This window comes from Xenopus tropicalis, chromosome 7 (assembly GCF_000004195.4).
Source record: "Xenopus tropicalis strain Nigerian chromosome 7, UCB_Xtro_10.0, whole genome shotgun sequence".
Classification (NCBI taxonomy): domain Eukaryota; kingdom Metazoa; phylum Chordata; class Amphibia; order Anura; family Pipidae; genus Xenopus; species Xenopus tropicalis.
In genome coordinates this window covers 11,891,440-11,914,000 of record NC_030683.2, presented here as the reverse complement: position 1 = coordinate 11,914,000, position 22,561 = coordinate 11,891,440, and the positions used below count along the sequence as shown (strand labels likewise).

At 39.9% G+C, this 22,561-nt stretch overlaps 1 pseudogene; it reads left to right on the top strand.

The window, feature by feature from the left end:
* Nucleotides 1–725: 725 nt before the first annotated feature.
* LOC101730644 lies at nt 726–2,553 on the top strand (annotated as a pseudogene).
* Nucleotides 2,554–22,561: the final 20,008 nt, after the last annotated feature.

Sequence of the window (22,561 nt, the reverse complement as noted above, 5' to 3'; positions counted from 1 at the left end):
ATCATTTACCCTTCCTTTGATTCAACATATTTAATTACCTTGTTATTAAGTATTGAAAGTGAACACATATATATTATCTTGTGGATGCTTGCCATTTATTGAATAATGTCTATTGGTCAATGTTCATTTTGATTAATTATTAGATAGATATCAGGGTGTGTTAAGTAATAATTTAATTTTTGTAATATTCATTTTTAAATAAATTAATTATTTTATTAAATAATTGTCATGATTTCTCACCCTTGTACCAATTGATTGGGAAAGCTCGATATCGAATTCAGAGTTGGGCATATATTATTTAAGACTCCTCCTGTTACTAAAAAGGAGCCTTAAATTCTTTTAGATATACGCAGAATTAGCCCGACATATATTTGGAGGCACTGCTGAGATCGAGATTATTTTCTCATATTGGTACAAATAGTGAAAAACCATTCCAATACTTCTGTCAAGCTAATTATTTTGTTTATTAATTGAGACCATGAGTGTTGCAAGCAGTGAGAATGGGAATACCCCAGAGCAAATGATCCACAGAATTGTTGAATTCATATATACACGGGTAAAATTTGATATAGGGATGGATGTTTGGATTAATGATTTGAAGAGAAATGCTAGAGCAGACCTTAATGATATCTGGGCAACAGACGGCCTGGTTGAACGATATTTAACATGTATGAACTTAGCCTCTAACAGTTCAGAAAAGAAAAAAAAATAATTTGTGTCCTACCTCCTGTTTTATATGCATTAATGGAGGTAGATACCCTATCAAAAGCTAGAAAAGAAAATGTAGAAAAATTGAGGTCTCAGTTACATGAGATAGAATCAGATATCCAACATATGAAATCTGATAAAAACCAACTAGATAGATATCTCAAACAAGGAAGCTTTTATTAGGGATTTAGAAACTGATGCTGAACGTAGTCGCATAGCATACTGTAAGCTCAGAAAGGATTTTGAAGAATTACAACAACAGCACATTAAAAGTCAACAGTCAGGTGTATATGGTGTGGAGAGATCTCCTGATCCTCCAATAATCACTCCCCAATATAAAAATTGGGCACCATATATTTCTAGAGCCAAACCAATTGATAATGTTGATTCAGAGGCACAAGATGTTTTGGGCCGGTTGGCTGAAGCTTGCCAAGCTGTGACCACCTTAATAGGTAATCACAGAACAAGGAATCTTAGAGATTCTTCTTCAGACACGTCCCCAGAGAGGAATGTGAGGAATGTGCGAAATCAAACACCTATGTCAAATGTATCCCATAGAAGTAGTGTTTCCAATACTGATGCAAGTGAAGTTGAGAGTGATGAGAGAGCATGGGGATCCGGTCCTTTCCCAAACAGGGGGAAGAATACCCATAAGAGGGGTTCAAAAGGGAAAAATCCCCAATCTCCAAAAGAAAAACAAAATTCTGCCAGCATAATTAAATTTTTGAATACTGCTATACCAAAATTTTCTAAGAAAGGTTCTTCCCAAATTGCAAACCACTTAGAACTATATGAATCTACTATGGATTCATTAAAATTATCTGAGGCAGACAAAATCAGGTTTCTTCCATGGGCCTTTGATGACAGATACCGTCATTACTTTTCCTCCTTTAAAGAGAGAGGAATCACCAAATGGCAGTCAGTCCTACATGAAATTAAATCAGAATTTGGGCCCTATCGAACTACCACTGCCGCAAAGAGAGAAATTTATAAACTCACATGTAGATCTAATCAAAGCCCTCGAGAATTTCTCTCTGTACTTAAAAATGCCTATGGTTTAGCTTACAGAAACCCCGATTGGGAATCTGTGGAATTTAAACAAGTATTCTATGAGGCCTTACCAACCCAGATCAAATTAAGTCTAGCTCATGATCTGGATTTTGAAAACCCTCTAGAAAGACTGGTAACATCAGCAACTTTGCTGTTTAACATTAGTGAGGGCCAAAACTTAAATGATAGGAAATTTAAAAAATTCCCAGAGCACAATGTTGATGAGTCCAGGGTAAAATCTCATTTAAATTTTGAGTCCCAGCCAAAGAAAATACCTTCAGCCACTGGACCTAATCAACAAAACCAAAAACAGCTAAATCCCAGACAAACTAAACCTCAAATTGCCAAGGGGTCAGAAGGTAATAGTTCAGGTTCTGGAAGCCAAGGTTACCGTCCTCGTTTCAACCAAGGTTACCAAGGATACCGAGGTAACCAAAGATATGGGGGTTACCAAGGATACCGAGGTAACCAAAGATATGGGGGTTACCAAGGATACCGGGATCCCCAGGGATACAAACGTTGGAACAATAGGCCCAGGCAGCAATGGAGAAAAGGGCAGGAATCACCAGATTCACCCAGGGGTAAATCACCCACAGGGAACCAAAATGGTCCACGGAATCAAAACCCAGGTAGACCTAGCAGATTTGATCAGCTTGCAGATCAGGTTTCCAAGTTAACTGACATTGTAAGTAAATTATCCCAAGTTTCTGCAGGAAAACAACCTGAAGTTTTTTTAGAGGTAAAAGCGGGGCCAAGCTCCGCCAAATAAAGGAAGCAGAACCAAATTGCTATATGGAAATGGACAGGAAAGAATTAAATACAATCAATGATCATGTTTTGCATTGCCCCGACCCTGAATTCAGGGCCGGGAAGGGAAAATCTAATATTTCATCTGTTTTACAGCCTAATAAGGACAATTCTTATAATCCGGTGTTATTTGAACCAGTGTGTGAAGTACCTTCGGTTCAGTCTGTTCCATTTATAGAGTCCATAGGAACACAAATGCCCTGCAGACAGAACAAGGAGGAGCAATCTCCAAATATCCTGACGCTGCAGAGAGATCACTTTTTAAATCAACAGATGATAAAACACTCCAATTTCCTCTGTAATCTCTTACAGTTAGATGGCCGGTATTTTATAGATATTTGTCTCCCGGATGGATGTGTCGGACCAATCCAAGGTTTATTGGATACCGGATCTCAGGTCACTATTTTGTCTTTCAGCTATTTCCAACAGATCTTAGAGTCCTCAAAGAATAAACCGAGATTGACGGTATTTGATGGATCTCTGGTAAGTGTAGGTGGTGATAGTCTACAAGTGAAAGGCAAGTCCTGGCTGACATATAAGATTGGTAAAAAGACCATTAGACATCCAACATTGATTGTAGATCTTCCATATGATCGGCTGATCATTGGAATTGATCTGCTCAAAAGGTTAAGATCCATAATTGACTTTATTAATGAAGCAATATGGACTCAGGTAAAAACCCCAATCTCTTTTGAACGTTCCCACAATGCAAAATCGCAAAATAGTTGCCATATGATTGAAGAAAGACCTAATTCTGTCGAAATCCATTTCCGGAACAGTCAGGTACCAGATGTCTCAATCCTAAAAAACGGTAAACCTGAAGAAAGCATTAATACTTCCTTCCACATCATTAATATCCAAAAGGACAAATTGAAAAGATAATCCTAGAGGATGATGTGTTAACCATTTCTCTTAAAGGGGGAAATCGGGAAGTAGCAGGCATAACCAGACATATCCAACCATTGGTTAAAATCGAGAAGACCAATGATACTATGCTGGTTCCCGTACAGGTAAATAATATTGCCCGGGTGAAATATGCCAAGCTGGATCTCAAATCCGAAGTCAGCTATATAAGTTTAGGACTTCTGAAGCAGGTTACAAATCCTCAGATGATTAAATTTTCTTCCTTACAGGAATGGGTTTATGACCTGGACAAAGATGACCAGAGTCAAAATGTGATTGCAAAATGCATTTTATCTATCTCCCTAGGAAACAAATCTGCGGAACACGTTTTCAATGTGTTAAAGGAACCACAATATCAAATATATTTAGGAAATGACATTATACATCGATTTGCCATACAGGTTGATTTGATCAATAATGTTTTGTGGTCCAGACTATCAGGGAATCCAGAGGAATTCCAGGATAAAGAACAAGCCTTGAGATGGGGACAACGAATACCCTATGCAGTGGATATCTTAGTCGCCGGAAAGGTAAAAGTCCCTGGGGGATGTAAATCATTTCTTTTACCCATTCGAGTAAAGAAGGGGCAAAAGCTGAGGAATCCAGATGCATTAATTTGCTTATCCAATCGAATGCAACAATTTGGATTGAAGGTAAAACCGAATCCTATAATAAATATTCAGCAGGATCCATTATATATGGTTATCGATAACATGAGTCCTTATAACATTATGTTACAAGAGGACACAATGATTGGCCTAGCCATCGATTCAGAATATTATACTTTTGGGTTCCAAAATGATATAATTGGATTAATACCTGACGAATATCTAACAGAAGAACAAATGGTGGATCAACATTGCTTTTCAACACCTGAGGGATTGTTCATTATTCACTCTGTTTATCCTTTCAATCCTGAGGATGGTACATGTTACGTTGAGGAGACATCATTGATCTTTAACCATGAAATCGAGAAAGGTGAGTATGAGTCATTCCAACAGGGGAAAGATCAGATATATCACACCCCAGATGACCTGACCAGCAAGCTTGAAGAAGCTTATGAGGTAAATCAACCTGAAATTTTCCCAGAATTTCAAGAGCGGGTGGAAGAGCAACTCTCTATAGCTGATGCATGTTCTGATGAATCAGAACGACAACAGCTAAAAGAACTATTTTGGGAATTCCAGGATATGTTTGCCAAGGATTCTTATGACTGCGGGGAAACTAACCTACATGTTACAAGAATCCAGACCGATCCAGATGCACCCCCTGTATTTATTAAACAATACCGACTTCCGTTAGCGGCTTATGAGTCACTCTCGGAAATCGTTAAAAATCTGGAGAAGAAGGGTATCATCCGCCCAGTACATAGTTCTTTTAATCATCCAATACTTGGAGTCCTTAAACCCAATGGTCAGTTTCGTCTTTGCTCAGACTTGAGACAGTTGAACAAACAAGTCTACATGTCTGGTTGGCCTGTACCATACATTGACCAATGCTTGGCACAAATCCAAGGGTCTAAAATTTTTACCGCCCTTGATTGCGCACAAGGATATTGGACAATTAAAATAGATGAAAGGGATCAATATAAACTAGCCTTTACATTTGGAAAGCAACAATATGCATGGACCCAATTACCTTTCGGATACATTAATGCAGGCCATGAGTTTGCTGTATTCATGCACAAAGCCATGCCTGATGCTGCTGAACGAGGTACATTATCATATGTGGATGACATATTGATAAAAAGTACAACTTTTGAAGAACATATTGCAGAATTGAGATATGTATTAAATCAACTAAAGAAGGCAGGTGTTAAACTTTCTTTACAGAAGGCTCAATGGTGCCGATCTAAGGTAAATTTCCTTGGTCATGAAATTACTGCCGAAGGAATCAATCCACAGAAAAAGAAAGTGGAAGCGATAAAGAACATGAAAACTCCTACAGATCTCAAGGAGTTAAGATCGTTCCTGAGTATGATGAAGGAAGAGTTTGAAAACCCTAAGTAATTTTCCTAAAATGTTCATATTATAGGAAACATTTTAGAAAAACAAGGGGGATTTGTCGGATTTTCAGATAAGATAATTATTAATTACAAGAATATTCTGATTTGTTAATGATAACATGTGATTATGTTACTTAATAGAATATATATTCATGAATGATATTATGCTTTTTGATGAATCATATAGGAATAAATAATGAATGTTATTTTGTTTAGTTGATCAGAAACGTATATGTTGAAAAGGAGGTTTGTATCGGATTACTAGCCCAGATGTATAACCTTTGGGTTAAAGCAAATATCAAAGGTTATATAATCCTTGGTGTCTAGGTGAACAAGATGAGAACACCTTGAAGGATCTTACAAACTCTCCACAATATAGAGCATACCTGTTGAGAGGGTAATAATTAATCAAGGACAGACCAATGACATATATTGTATGTGTACTAAGGTATTAAGTAGTTACACAGCATTGTTCTAGTGTGGAGCAATGTCAACAATAGTGTGTAACATCGAATTAAGGAAGGTCAAAAGTTATTTTATATTTTCTGAATATTTTCAGACCACAATATTGAGGAAACAGTGACATCCACAGATGGTGGAGGACATTACGGATCCAAAGGTCACTGTAACAAATATTTAAATCAACTGGTGATAGATTAACTTAAAGACTATCCTTTGATGCCAGTTGGCTAGTTGATAAATCCCAGAGGTGGAGTTTTAGATAGAGATGAGGGATAAGTTAGGAGACAGGAGGACTAGAAGGAAATAAGAGGAATAAGAAAAAAAGAAAGAGGGATCTAAAAGAAAGAACCTGAAAAAGAAAATCTAAGGGGATCTAAAAACTGGAAGAGGAAGGAGAAACTACTCTCAACTATAAGAAAACTCTACTCTGGTAAATATATATTTTGTTATACTTTTTCTCGATTAAGTTGTATGCTTGGATATTTATTATTCCTATGTATATTATAGTCTTACCCTAAACATTGACTTTCCCAGAGTTGCAAACTGGGAATAATCTGTTTAATTTGGGTCCATTTTATTTTTCATTAGTATAGATATATGATATCCAAGTTAACAATCTAATGGGGAAATAAGAACATTTAAAGATAGAATTCCTTAAGACCTCAAAATCAATCATTTACCCTTCCTTTGATTCAACATATTTAATTACCTTGTTATTAAGTATTGAAAGTGAACACATATATATTATCTTGTGGATGCTTGCCATTTATTGAATAATGTCTATTGGTCAATGTTCATTTTGATTAATTATTAGATAGATATCAGGGTGTGTTAAGTAATAATTTAATTTTTGTAATATTCATTTTTAAATAAATTAATTATTTTATTAAATAATTGTCATGATTTCTCACCCTTGTACCAATTGATTGGGAAAGCTCGATATCGAATTCAGAGTTGGGCATATATTATTTAAGACTCCTCCTGTTACTAAAAAGGAGCCTTAAATTCTTTTAGATATACGCAGAATTAGCCCGACAGAACAACCCACCCATAAGGTGGTTAGTCATGCGGCCTTCGGGTTTACTGAACCTGGATCTTCAGACCAATGGTCATCTTCCTCTGCCTATTCTTTGAGGACAGAAAATAACATTACCAGTAAGGTGGCTGGGGGAGGTTTTACAATCTTGTTTCTGGTTGATCTGTTTGTCAATGTCCTATCAAAGGAGGAACTGACTGTTAACCCATTGGAGTGCTACCTGAAGGACACAAAGAGAAATACTTGTATGCAACCATGCTTTTTAATTCTCCATTATTAGCATATTTATGATAAAACTTGTATTCCATTGTATGGAATAATTGGAACTGAATTTAGTCATGGAAAAATAAATCTAATCGAATTGTTCTATTTACTTTTAATAAGTAACACAAATAATTTCCTTGAATGATTCAGATAAAATTCTTTTAGCGCAAGACAATTCTTTTTGATGAGAGACAAATCTTTTCATGGGCGACAGTGCGTTTGACGCTCACAACAATACATGCCTGGTGAATTTTTTTCACCCATCACTATATATAAGACCTTGAATATTAATATGATGTATACAGAGTATCAGTTTGGAACTGTTAGCCTTGTACAATTTTCTAAGTTTGCTGAAATTTCCTACATTTCCCAGAATTTTTTGATGAACTAAAATTTGAAAGATTCACTCTTCACTATCCATCAGTAAGGTCAGTAATAAGATTCTGTCTGGGTTGTTAGAAAGATAAAAAAAATAGATTTGTATGAATGTTCTGTGAAAAATAATATTATTTCAAAAATAAAGTAGGACAGAGATAAATAGTTGCTTGAATTTTGTGCTGACCTAACCTAAGACTTTAAAAGGCAAAAATATGAAGAATGTGAAATATAAGGGCTCTCAAGGCAACTTCCGCGATTTCACTGAAATCGCGCCGCTGCGCATGCCATCCCACAGGTGATATATATTTTCGCCGGTGGGATGGCAATTCGGGGAGATTAGTTGCCCACGAACAGGGAGATTTGTCGCGGTCGACTAATCTCCCAATGTGCCGGAGCCCTTAATGAGCCCTTTTACCTGTATGTACTGATCAATTATATTTATTTCTAATAGACAATATCAGACTTGGAAACCTGGCCCTACCTGAGAACCTGAAGCCAAGGAGGATCATGAAATTGTCGCTGCAAATGCACATCTGCTAGCAGAATCTCTTATTTGTTCCAGGGTAATTAGAAGTGATGAGCAAATCTGTCCCGTTTAGATACGCTAAAAAAATCAGTAAAGTGGTGGAAAATTCATGAAACGCTGGTTTAAAGAAGGTTTTCACGGAAGGTTTGCCAAACAATTCGCCAATGCTGAAATTCCCTGCAAATCCATGCCTGGCAAAAACATTCGCTCATGACTGTTAATTAGATCAGCTTAGACAATGGGGTCAAATAAGACCACAAGTTGGAATCTTACAATTTCCCCTCAGTCAGTTGCACATAAAACATTCATTGAAGATCCTTGTCTTTGATTAAGCAGGGGAAATCCTGGAGCTACCACCACCTTCAAACCAGGTGGGAGCTCCAGTGATGCCTCCATGCCCTGCATCAATAGGGCCAGCACAGATACACCAAAATAACCGGGCACACAGTTCACTCTCATGACCAATGATGGAAATGAGGTCAGGCCAAATAATGTGTACAATTGTGAAAGATTCATGTCAAAGTCGGTATTGAATTGCATTGGATGCAATTTCAAAGGTTACCACAATGACAATGGAATTCAGGTAAAAACACTGCATTTTAAAAAAAAAAAAAAAACATGCCAATTGCACAAAATTGCACTTTGCACAATTTGGGTGTGGAGGTAAATAAACCCTTATGTTTACTTACAAGTGACTGATACATAAACACCTAACTGCAGAAAAGGTATAGTGTGTCCTTCTAGGACAGGGTCCTCCGTGAGAATGGGTTGTCCTAAGCTATATTATGACAGCTATGTGTTGAACCAGGTTGGTGAGGACAGAATGAGTTGGACACCATTTGAGTTAAAAGTTGGTTGGCAGTACAGACTTTTTAATGAGATTGTAACTGAGTGCACCTCTCAAAATAGTAGGCGACGCTGCCGGAAATTAATACCATGTCGAGTTTATATGACTTTCAAGGCCCAGAAAAATTAATTTTACTATATGTGCCCATTGGAGTTGATTTTTTCCCTTTCAAAACACATTTGAAAAAGCCTACTGATTGATGCTATATCCATTAGACATGGAAAACTGTAAAAGAATATTACAAGAAGAAGTGTTTGTACATTAGTATAATCAGAAAACAGATAGAGGTTCACTGAAGCAGATAATGAGTAAAATATAATAACGCAACACAAGTTTGGACAAGTATCAGCTCCATATGTGTCACGGTCGGTATCCCAAAACTCAGAACAGTTTCCAAGGGCTTGGTCTCGGCTCACGCTTCTGCCTATAACCGCCGCCTTTCACGTCGGGAGGAGCCCTTCGCTACTCGGATGCCGCCAGGTCTTACAGTGAGAAGCCCAAGGAAAGAGTTCTGAGCAGGCAAGGGAACCCGAACCGTTCTAAAAGGGAAATGGGCACAAGAAAACACAGTCGGAGATCAGGCCAGGGTCAGCAACGTTCAGAGAGTAAAGTACCAAATCAGAGTCCAAAAGGGTAGTCAGAGGTCAGGCCGGGGTCAACAACGAAAAGGCAGCACGGTACCAAACAGAATCCGGAAGAGTAGTCAAAATACAGGCAAGGGTCGGTTCAGGCAGCAGTACAGGAAGGTCGAGGACAGGCAGAGGTCAAAACAGATCAGCAGAACAGGAATAACACACCCAGGAACTCACAGGAGGAAAACCTACGTTGGGCAATGATTTTGCTCTGAGAACCGCTTTAAATATTCAAATCTCGCGCCAAAATGACGTCATCCGCAGCGCAACGCGGAAGAAGGAAAGTGCGCATGCGCGCGCAGCACAGGGGAGAAGGCGCATGCGCAGATGCGAGCGCACGTCAAAAGGTGATGGACGTGCGCGCGCCACTAAGAACCGGAGAGCGGGCGTCCCCGCACAGGCAGCGGCGGGCGTCCCCGCCGAGCCCCTAGACCACCAGGTAACCTCACATTACCCCCCCCTCCAGAGGGGGCCACCGGACCCCTAGGTTTATCAGGAAACTTGGTATGAAACAGTCGTACAAGACGATCTGCCCGAACATCAGGTGCTGGAATCCAAGACCTTTCCTCCGGGCCATACCCTTTCCAATGCACCAGATATTGAAGTTTACCCCTGGAGAGGCGAGAGTCCACTATCCTTTGCACTACATACTCGGACTGACCTTCCACAGATATTGGAGGAGGAGGAGTCCTCTGCCGAACTACTCTAGCGGGCTTTAACAAAGAAACATGAAAAGAGTTAGAAATTTTGAGTTCGGGAGGAAGCTCTAAACGGACAGTGTTGGGGTTTATAACTTCGGACACTGAAAAAGGACCAATAAATTTGGGCCCAAATTTAGTGGATGGAACTTTTAAGGGAACATTTTTAGAGGAAAGCCACACTCTATCACCAACCTGATATTCAGGTGATGCTTTATGATGCTTGTCAAAGGCTTTCTTTTGAGCAGCTATTGCGGTGGATAATGATTTTTGAACCTTTTGCCAAATGTTGGAGAACTGACCGGCTAGAGAATTAACCGCAGGCACATCCGAAGATGCGGTAGAAAAAGAGAATACCCTGGGATGATACCCAAAAACAATAAAAAATGGGGATTCCCCAGTGGAAGAGTGAGTGGAATTATTGAATGCAAACTCAGCCCATGGAAGGAAATCTGCCCAAAGGGATTGGTTACTGGAAACATAACATCTGAGATACTGTTCCAGAGACTGATTTGTCTGCCCATTAGTCTGTGGATGATAGGCTGAGGAGAAGGACAATTCTGTACCCATCAAAGAGCAGAAGGCTCGCCAAAACCTGGAAACAAACTGAACCCCCCTATCAGAGACAATGTTCAGCGGGGCACCATGGAGCCTAAAAATATCGGACAAGAACCGTTCAGCAAGGGACTTGGCAGATGGGAGGGCTGGGAGGGGAATAAAATGCGACATTTTACTAAAGCGGTCCACTACCACCCATATGACCGTATTCCCATTGGAAGGAGGTAAATCTACAATAAAATCCATGGAGATGTGAGTCCATGGCTTTTCAGGAACAGGAAGTGGCTGTAGCAGACCCTGGGGCAAAGACCTGGATGGTTTGGAGCGTTGACAGACCGGACAGGAGTCAACATAATTACCAACGTCTTGTTTCAAAGTAGGCCACCAGAGGATATGGGATAGGAGAGAACAGGTTTTGTTGCGCCCCGGGTGCCCGGCCACCCTAGAGTCATGGGTTTCCAACAAAACCGCCTCACGAAGGTTTTCAGGAACAAATAATTTTCCTGGAGGTAAATTAGGAGGTGGATTACCCTGGGCTTTGGACAAGGAGGAATGTAAATCCGGACTCAGGCCTGCAATAATCACAGTTTTAGAGATAATGGGACCAGGGTTCCCCTCTTCCCGTGGGTTGGAATCAAAACTCCTGGACAGGGCATCTGCTTTGACATTTTTGTCCCCTGGTCTATAAGTTATGATAAAATTAAAACGAGAAAAGAATAGAGCCCATCTGGCTTGTCTAGGATTTAGGCGCTTAGCAGACTCAATATACAAGAGATTCTTATGATCTGTAAACACCGTAACCACATGTTTAGCCCCGTCCAGAAGGTGTCTCCACTCTTCAAATGCCAACTTTATGGCCAATAACTCCCTATTACCAATGTCATAATTCATCTCAGTAGGAGAGAATTTTTTGGAAAAGTACCCGCAGGGGTGGACCTTATTGGTGACTGGATGACGCTGAGACAGAACTGCTCCTGCCCCAATCTCAGAAGCATCCACCTCTACCAAAAATGGGAGAGTAGTATCTGGATGCTGCAGTACAGGAGCAGAAACGAAAGCTTCCTTTAGTTTTTTGAAGGCAAGCAGGGCTTCCTCAGGCCACATAGTAGGATCAGCACCTCTCTTAGTAAGGGCAGTAATTGGAGCCATGAGGGAGGAATAGTTCTTAATAAATTGTCTGTAGTAATTAGCAAAACCCAAAAATCTTTGAATGGCACGCAAAGACAACGGTTGTACCCACTCTAGAATAGCCTGAACCTTGGCAGGATCCATTTCCAGACCCCTTTTGGAAATAATATACCCCAGAAAATGAACTGACGAGACCTCAAAAACACATTTTTCAATTTTAGCATACAGATGATTTTGTCTCAATCTTAATAAAACTTCCTGGACATGGGCACGATGATCAGACAAATTGTTAGAATAAATCAGAATATCGTCCAAGTAAACTACCACAGTTCGGCCTAAGAGATCACGGAAAATGTCATTTACTAATTCCTGGAAAACTGCAGGAGCGTTACATAAACCAAAGGGCATTACAAGATATTCGTAGTGCCCATCACGGGTATTAAAGGCCGTTTTCCACTCGTCCCCCTCCCGAATTCGTATTAAGTTGTAAGCTCCTCTAAGATCAAGTTTAGAGAAGATAGTGGCTCCCTTCACCCTGTCAAAGAGTTCTGAAATCAAAGGAAGGGGATAACGATTTTTGACTGTGATTTTATTTAGACCCCTATAGTCGATGCATGGCCTGAGCCCCCCATCTTTCTTCTCCACGAAGAAGAAGCCTGCGCCAGCAGGAGAAGAGGAGGGTCTTATGAATCCTCTTTCTAAGTTTTCTCTAATGTACTCTTCCATAGCCTGCGTCTCGGGAAGAGATAAGGGGTAGGTTCTACCTCTAGGGGGAGTAGAACCAGGAACCAGATCTATGGCACAATCGTAAGGTCTATGAGGGGGAAGGGTTTCGGCTGCCTTTTTAGAGAAGACGTCCGAAAAAGGGGAGTAATGAGCAGGTAACCCCTCAATAGAGGTAGTAGCAAGCATTTGAGAAGGCTGGGTACAAAAATACTGGCATTTATCTCCCCATTGGAGTATCTTATTAGTTGGCCAATCGATTTGCGGATTATGCTTACGTAACCAGGGGAGACCTAAAATCACGGGGGTAATGGGACAATTAATGATGAAAAAAGAGATTGACTCTGCATGGCAAGGGTTCAAAGACATAGAACATTCTACTGATTTGGAGGAAATAAAACCGGAGCCTATGGAAGTTCCATCAATAGCAAGCACCTTAACAGAAGGGAAAAAAGGAACCGTGGGTATACTGCACTTATGAGCAAAATCATCATCCAGAAAGTTCCCTTCTGCCCCAGAATCAATGAAAGCTAGGGTTTCCACAGAGCGCGTACCCCATCCCAAAAGGACCGGAACCATGACTTTAGAAGAACATTGTTGGGGAGTAGAAATGACATTGCCCAAGCAGAACTCCCCAGACCTGCTTAGGCTCTGTCATTTCCCGGCCTTTTGGGACAGGTACCACGGAAGTGACCCCTATCCCCACAGTAAAGACACAACCCATTAGACCGCCTGCGAGCTTTTTCCTCAGAAGATAAACGGGTTGAACCCAACTGCATAGGTTCTTCAGAGGACCTAGAGGAAACCGCTTCAGGTTTGGGCATATACTCTGCAGGAATGGTGTGGGGAGTGACTACTGGGACCCTCTCTTGACGTCTCTCCCTATGTCTCCTATCGATCTGAATGACAAGATGCATCAGGGAGTCTAAAGAGGGTTGAGCAGGAAAACTTACCAGACTATCTTTTACAGCATCAGATAGCCCAACCCTAAACTGACTACGTAAGGCAGTATCGTTCCAGCCCGTTTCAACCGCCCAGCGGCGGAACTCAGAACAATAATCCTCAACCCGTCGTTTGCCTTGTCTGAGGTTACGAATAGCCGAATCAGCAGAGGCAGTACGATCGGGATCATCATAAATTATTGCCATGGCCTTAAAAAAGGAGTCTAGGGATGTACGGGCTGGATCAGAAGGGGATAAGGAGAATGCCCATAATTGAGGATCCCCAATAAGAAGAGTCATGACAAAGCTAACTTTAAGCTCCTCAGTGGGAAAAGAGCGAGGGAGGAACCCAAAATACAATTTACAAGCCTCCTGGAAGGCAAAAAATTTACTTCGCTCCCCGGAAAACTTTTCGGGGAACGGTACCTTTGGCTCCACTACTTGCATCCCTGGAGTGGGAGACGGGGATCGGCTTTCAGGAAGAGCAGGAGTAGCAGCGGACGGCTGTTGCTGGAGCTCATCTAACCTCGCAGAGAGTCTCTGAAGGCATTGGATGATTTGATCCTGTTGAATCTCTTGTTGCCCAATACGCTGAAGGAGGCTCGCCCGAAATGCCTTGGAGGAAGTAGGAGACCCAGCAGGCCCTTCAGCATCCATATCTGGCCCAACGTAATGTCACGGTCGGTATCCCAAAACTCAGAACAGTTTCCAAGGGCTTGGTCTCGGCTCACGCTTCTGCCTATAACCGCCGCCTTTCACGTTGGGAGGAACCCTTCGCTACTCGGATGCCGCCAGGTCTTACAGTGAGAAGCCCAAGGAAAGAGTTCTGAGCAGGCAAGGGAACCCGAACCGTTCTAAAAGGGAAATGGGCACAAGAAAACACAGTCGGAGATCAGGCCAGGGTCAGCAACGTTCAGAGAGTAAAGTACCAAATCAGAGTCCAAAAGGGTAGTCAGAGGTCAGGCCGGGGTCAACAACGAAAAGGCAGCACGGTACCAAACAGAATCCGGAAGAGTAGTCAAAATACAGGCAAGGGTCGGTTCAGGCAGCAGTACAGGAAGGTCGAGGACAGGCAGAGGTCAAAACAGATCAGCAGAACAGGAATAACACACCCAGGAACTCACAGGAGGAAAACCTACGTTGGGCAATGATTTTGCTCTGAGAACCGCTTTAAATATTCAAATCTCGCGCCAAAATGATGTCATCCGCAGCGCAACGCGGAAGAAGGAAAGTGCGCATGCGCGCGCAGCACAGGGGAGAAGGCGCATGCGCAGATGCGAGCTCACGTCAAAAGGTGATGGACGTGCGCGCGCCACTAAGAACCGGAGAGCGGGCGTCCCCACACAGGCAGCGGCGGGCGTCCCCGCCGAGCCCCTAGACCACCAGGTAACCTCACAATATGATTGGGAATAGGTAGTGAAATATTACACAGTTTCAAAACACTGGTTCCTTTACTGCCACAACTTAAAAGCCCAACTTTTATAACCAAATCATGAAATAAATTACGTAAAAACCTGTTATTTAGAGAAACATTATTTCCAGAACATTTTCCCTTGAGGGAAATTCATCATAATAAGTCCATATTTCACAAGTTACAGTTTTAATAGAACACTAATTATTCATCATTGTGTATCCTCAGAAGAATTCCCTTTGTCACACTGGTTATATAAACTGGGTTCCTAAAGAGACCGGCAGACTCTGTGCCCCTGCATGGAAGAACCTTCAGTTTCTCAATAAAAGCAAAGACAAGAATTATTTGACAATGTGTTTTCAAGATACCTGTTATTAATAGGACCCTGTGAAGTTAGAATTTAGGTAAGTAATGGGGGCACTATGGGTTTATACAATAGTCTTTTGCCTTAATTAATGTTTCCTGAAGGTACGAGACAGATTTTTGTACATAAAAATAGAAGGCTTAAGACTTCACTATTAATGGAATCATAGGAATAAGCAGTAAATGCGTCTTAAGGAAAATCAAACTCAGCAAGAAATCAAGGTCAAAGTCAAGGTTTCACACTAAAGAGGAGCAGGACGGTAAGGACAGGACTAGTCTGTACCTCCTGATGCTGGGCTTTGCTTGTTATGCCTAAATCCAGCTCAAGGAACAGTGTAGGTTCATGTTCTGAAGACTAGAAAAGCAGACATTACCTAGCCATGTCTGTTATATTTACAGAATCAGTAGGGCTACCACCAATATTTGACAGTAAACAAAAACACAAAGGGCCAGATTCATTTCACCATGGTTGTAACTGGCGGATAATTTTTTTTTCTCCTGATTCAGTTCCAGTTTGTTCCCATAGACTTTAATAATGTTTCCACATGATAAACTGTGAGGTAAGTTTTTCAGAATTGAATTGGATTTCAAACTGAATCTCATCCATGAGTTTTCACATGATAAACCTGTTTCTCACTGAATTTAATCTGGTCTAATATCTGTGGTAAAATACAGATAGATACTATTGAATTTAGCCGTATGTGATATATTTTAACTATAATCTGCTTTCATACACAGAAGGAAAGACTTGAACAATGGCTTTAGGAAGTGAAGAAAATGTTTCAGGATTCATCATCCAAGGGTTCTCTGATACTCCTGAGCTTCATATCTCTCTTTTTGTGCTATTCCTTGGAATCTATCTCATCATTCTGCTGGGAAATCTCATCATATTCTTAGTCATTTCATGCAATCCTCACTTACACACCCCCATGTACATATTCTTGCAGAACCTTTCACTCATAGACATTTCTTTCCCCTCAACTGTTTTACCTAATTTGCTCCATATTCTTCTCACACAACAAAATATCATTTCATTCTTGGGGTGTATGACTCAAATGTATGTTTTTGGGTCCTTGGCTGGCAGTGAGAACTTTCTCCTGACGGCCATGGCATATGATCGTTATGTTGCCATCTGTGATCCCCTTCATTACATTGCCCGAATGAGCAGGAAACACTGTGCTGGGCTTATAACTGCAGCATTCACTGTTGGGTTTGGGGAAACAGTTGGCCTTATTGTACTTATACCTAAACTATCATATTGTGCTTCCCATCTTATTAACCATTTTTTCTGTGATGTCACAGCATTGCTAAAACTTTCCTGCAGCAGCACTTTTAGTGTGGAACTTTTCATTTACTTTGAAGGGACATTGCTGAATTTCAATTCCTTCCTCCTTACTCTGACCTCATACATATTTATCATCTCTGCTATCCTGAAAATACAATCCTCAGAGGGGAGACAAAAAGCCTTTTCTACCTGTGCTTCTCACCTGGCCTGTGTGATAACCCTTTATGGGACAGTTATTTGCCTGTATATGAGACCCACCACAAGTTACTCCATAAAAAGGGACAAGTATTTCTCACTGCTGTACATTGTCCTGGGCCCTGTGCTAAATCCTCCTATTTACACACTGAAAAATAAAGAATTCCAGTGTTCTTTAAATAAAATGAGGCAAAGATTTGTATCGTGCTTTTTTAGGTAATGCCAGCCATTAAAATCTGACCCGAGTAGTCATCAATAGCCCATATATATATATATATATATATATATATAAATATATAAATATAGTCTACGTTGCTTGATTCAAACAAATTCAACCTTCTATTGCAAACTATTATATAAATAGTGCTTCCACTAAGGGCATTTCCCATAGTTTAGGGTCCATTGCGCTAATGCAATAAAAACTATTTCATACAGTATGTCTGTGATCCCCAACCAGTGGCTCAGGGGGATCATGTTGCTCCCCAACCCCTTGGATGTTGCTCTCCATGCCCCCAAACCAACTGACTGAAGTATTCAGCTGCCAAAGGCTGAATCTTGAGAGGCTGCTATGTCCAACCTATAAAACTTTGTGAATGTATTAATACTGCTCCACGTTGCAGACCTAGATATGTCAGCTGCAGAAACTGAAGACTTTTCAGCCCATGATGTGGAAACCGCTCTAGTTGAATGGGCTTTAATCAATTTAGGAGACTGTTGACCAGAAACTGAATAGGCCGTAAGGATTGAGTTCTTAAACCAAGTTGCAATGGTTGGTTTTGAAGCCTTGAATCCTTTCCTCTTCCCCGAAAAGAGAATGAATAAATGTTCAGACTGCCTAAAAGTTCTAGACCTCTTAATATAGATGGAAAGCCATCTACAAACATCCAGGCTTTGCAACTTAGTTTCTGGAACTGACAAGGAATCCTCTAATCTCAGAAGAATCATCTCAGAATAAATATTACTGGTGACTTTAGGTTTAAAAAAAGGTAGAGTTCTCATTACAATGTTATCCAAGGTCTTAGAAAGCATAGCCTTAAACCAAGACACAAGGCTTCTACTTTAGGAAATTGTTGAGAATCAGCTGTTGGAGCACAATTTTTATATTTTGACTGATTGCAGTCCTCAGGAAGAGGCTGATCACAGCTTGAGCAAAAGTTATGCTTTGCTTTCTGTTTTCTCTTTCCAAATCTAATTTCAGACATCTAAGAGAGAAAAAAAAGAAAGTTAGCTTAATGCAGGATTAAAAACATATGATCAGAGAGTGGAATCTGCTAAAGGAAAGGCTTTACCTTAGCCCCAGCAACCCCACCACTTGAATGCAGTCGGGCAGCAAGAAGCCACAGGAACTACAGCTAAAGGCACACTGTGGAGAGGAGGTATACATAGGTAGGAGAGGCTACCACCCCTCTCAATCAAAGGGAATAAGACCCCCACACTTACCCTAACTCTTGCCACCAGATCCTCACTTGCGCCTGACAGCGCTGCTGCTTGCCATCATCGGCGCTCCTGACATGACACATCTGAGTGACCAAGCCTAACCAGGAACCGCTGTTGATTCCTCCTGTGCTACTTTGCCAAGACCTCGCCTGCAACACCAGCACTTGTGCTCCCTGGTAAGCCTAAGGGACATGGAATCCCCTGAACAACCCACCCATAAGGTGGTTAGTCACGTGGCCTTCAGGTTTACTGAACCTGGATCTTCAGACCAACGGTCCTCTTCCTCTGCCTATTCTTTGAGAACAGAAAAAAACATTACCAGTAAGGGGGCTGGGGGAGGTTTTGTAATCTCGTTTCTGGTTGATTTGTTTGTGTCTGTCCTCCACCCACTGGAGTGCTACCTGGAGGATGCAAAGAAAAATTCTTTTATGTGACAATGCTTTTTAATTCTCCATTACTAGCATATTTATGATAAAACTTGTACTTGTATGGAATAATTAGGACTGAATTTAGTCATGGAGTTACTTTTAATAAGTAAAAAAAAAACCAATAATTCCTTGAAATATTCAGATAAACTTCCCATTGATGTATACAGAATTTCCGTAGGTTATAGGCGTCAACATTTAAACACAATTTTTACACTGATAAATCTGAAATAATCACAGAAAAAAAAATGATTGGCAGAGCGGTCACAATTAAATTTTTCTGCTTGAATTTAATTGAATCTCTAAAAAATCATCATTCCATTGATACACTTTATAAATGAAATTAAAAAAAAGATACTGATATACAAGACATTGAATATTAATATGATGTATACAGAGTATTAGTTTGGAACTGTTAGCCTTGTACAAATAAAAAAAAACATGTTTCCTTCTTATTGTGGTTTAATTGGAACCACTTGAGGAGAGAAGAAATAGTTTAATGAAGGGTGAAGAGGAAGCACTGAAAAATGAGGCCATCGGTAGTGATTAAAAAAATTTTGTTACCAGTTAAACCACAATGTGGGTTTTTTGCAGCAAAATTCAGCACTTTGCTGAATTTGTATGAATATTCTGTGAAAAATAATACAGGTATAGGACCCATTATCCAGAATGCTCGGGACCAAGGGTATTCCGGATAAGGGTTCTTTCCGTAATTTGGATCTCCATACCTTAAGTCTACTAAAAAATCAATAAAACATTAATTAAACCCAATAGGATTGTTTTGCATCCAATAAGGATTATTTATATCTTAGTTGGGATCAATTACAAGGTTCTGTTTTATTTCTACATAGAAAAAGGAAATCAGTTCTCAAATTCTGAATTATTTGATTAAAATGGAGTCTATGGGAGACGGGCATTCCGTAATTCGGAGCTTTCTGGATAACGGGTTTCTGGATAAGGGGTCCGATACCTGTATTTTAAAAATTAAAAAAGTAGGATAGAGATTGTGCTGACCTAAGCCAAAAAGGCAAAAATATGAAGAAGGTGAAATATAAATGTGCACTTTTACCTGTATGCACTAATGTATTATATTTATTTCTAATAGACAGTATCAGACTTGGACCTTCCAGAGAACCTGAAAGAGGATCATGAAATTATCTCTGCAAATGCACTTATTAATCTTAATAACCCCATGTTTGTATTAATGTATTCTACTGTACAGCGCTGCGTACATAAGTAGCGCTTTATAAATAAAGATATACATACATACATACATACTGTACATACTGTACATATATACATGAATCTAGGTAAATGCAAGAAAACTTTCTTTGGTTATGTTAAAATTAGTAATTGACTGAGGTTTCCAATTATAGAATTGTTGGTTTACCTATAAATATCTTTTGCTGTAACCATAGGAGCCAAAGAGAATGTTTTTTTGGGGGCAGGTCTCTACTTTGTTTAGAGCTCAACACTTGGGGGAACACTTACTTAGCAATTTTGAAATATCAACTTCTAGATAATTTTAAGATTTAGGATTGGGTTTTTGCCAGAACTCTATTTTTTCCTTATTGCTCCCCCAAAAATTAGAGTTTTCCAAGAGTGTAAATGCTCCTAAAATGGCTGCTAGAGTTTGGGAAAAATAAAGAAGATTCATGGAAATGAACGTCCATTTAAACTCAAATTTTTCGAGTTTCAAGAATTCTGGATTTTCGAATGTAAACTCGAAATTTTCATACAAACGATTCAAGCATTATCGTGACATTTTATAAATACAGGAATGATAGAGTTTAATTTGAATTTATACCATGTTGAGTTTAGACGACTTTCAAGGCCAGAAAAAATGAATTTTGGTGAATGTGCCCATTGGAGTTTATTTTTATCCCTGTCTAAACACATTTGAAAAAGCCTACTGATTGATGTTATGTCCATTATACATGGAAGACTGTTAATCTTAAGGAGTCTTAATTATCAGCTCCATATGATTGGGAACACTGGTTTCTTCAGTGCCACAACTTCAAAGCACAACTTTTGTAACCAAATCATGAAAAAAAAATCATGTAGAAACCGGTTATTTAGAGAAACATTATTTCCAGAACATTTTCCCTTGAGGGATATTTATCATAATAACTCCACAGTTCACAATTTACAGTTTTAATAGACCACCAAGCATTCCTCATTGGGTATCCTCAGAAGACTTCCCTCTGTCTCACTGGTTATATAAACTGGGTTCCTAAAGAGACCGGCAGACTCTGTGCCCCTGCATGGAAGAACCTTAAGTTTCCCAATAACAGCAAAGCGAATCATTCACCCTTATTGTACTTATACCTAAACTACCATATTGTGCTTCCCATCTTATTAACCATTTTTTCTGTGATATCGCAGCATTGCTAAAACTTTCCTGCAGCAGCACTTTTAGTGTGGAACTTGTAATTTACATTGAAGGGACATTGCTGCTTTTTAATTCCTTCCTCCTTACTCTGACCTCATACATATTTATCATCTCTGCTATCCTGAAAATACAATCCTCAGAGGGGAGACAAAAAGCCTTTTCTACCTGTGCTTCCCACCTGGCCTGTGTGATAACCCTTTATGGGACAGTTATTTGCCTGTATATGAGACCCACCACAAGTTATTCTGTAAAAAGAGACAAGTATTTCTCACTGCTGTACATTGCCCTGGGCCCTGTGCTAAATCCTCTTATTTACACACTGAAAAACAAAGAATTCCAGTGTTCTTTAAATAAAATGAGGCACACATTTGTGTGTTGTTTTAGGTAATGCCAGCCATTATATATATATATATTTATATATAGTCTACGTTGCCTGATTCAAACAAATTCAACCTTCTATTGCAAACTATTATATGAATAGTGCTTCCACTATAGTTTAGGGTCCATTGCTCTAATGCAAGAAAAACTTCATACTGTATGTCTGTGATCCCCAACCAGTGGCTCAGGGGTAACATGTTGCTCCCCAACCCCTTGGGTGTTGCTCTCAGTGCCCCCAAACCAGGGAGTTATTTTTGAATTCCTGACTTGGGGGCAAGTTTTGGTTGAATATAAAACAAGATTCACTACCAAATAAAGCCCCTGTAAGCTGATAGGGTGCATAGAGGCCCCTAATAGCCAATCACAGCCCTTATTTGGCTCCTCCATGAACTTTTATGGTGCTTGTGTTGCTCTTCAAGTCTTTTTATATTTGACTGTGGCTCACGAGAAGAAAGGCTGGGGACCCCTGCTGTGCTAAAATTACATACAAGTATAAATTGTTGTTGTCATAGAATGTAATGTCAATGTTTTATCAGATTCTTCTTAATTTGTACTAAACACTTGAAGGCTTATTTATCAGTTTTTATATCTGAGAAAAAATTGTATCTCAAAAAAAAAAGATATTGTGGAAAAAGTCAAATATTGAAAATGTGTTTCTTTCCTGAAATTTTCTGTTTCAGGTAAGAAACAAATTTTCCATTTTGTTTTGCGTCCTCCAGGCAGCACACCATTGGGATTTAGCAAGCTTAACCCAGGGTTGGGAAGAAAAAATGTATATTGAAATGGACTGAAGTATTCAGCTGCCAAAGGCTGCATCTTGAGAGACTGCTATGTGCAGCCTATAAAACTTTGTCAATGTATGAATACTGCTCCACGTTGCAGACCTAGATATGTCAGCTGCAGAAACTGAAGACTTCAGCCCATGATGTGGAAACCGCTCTAGTTGAATGGGCTTTAATCAATGCAGAAGACTGTTGACCAGAAACTGAATAGGCTGTAAGGATTGAGT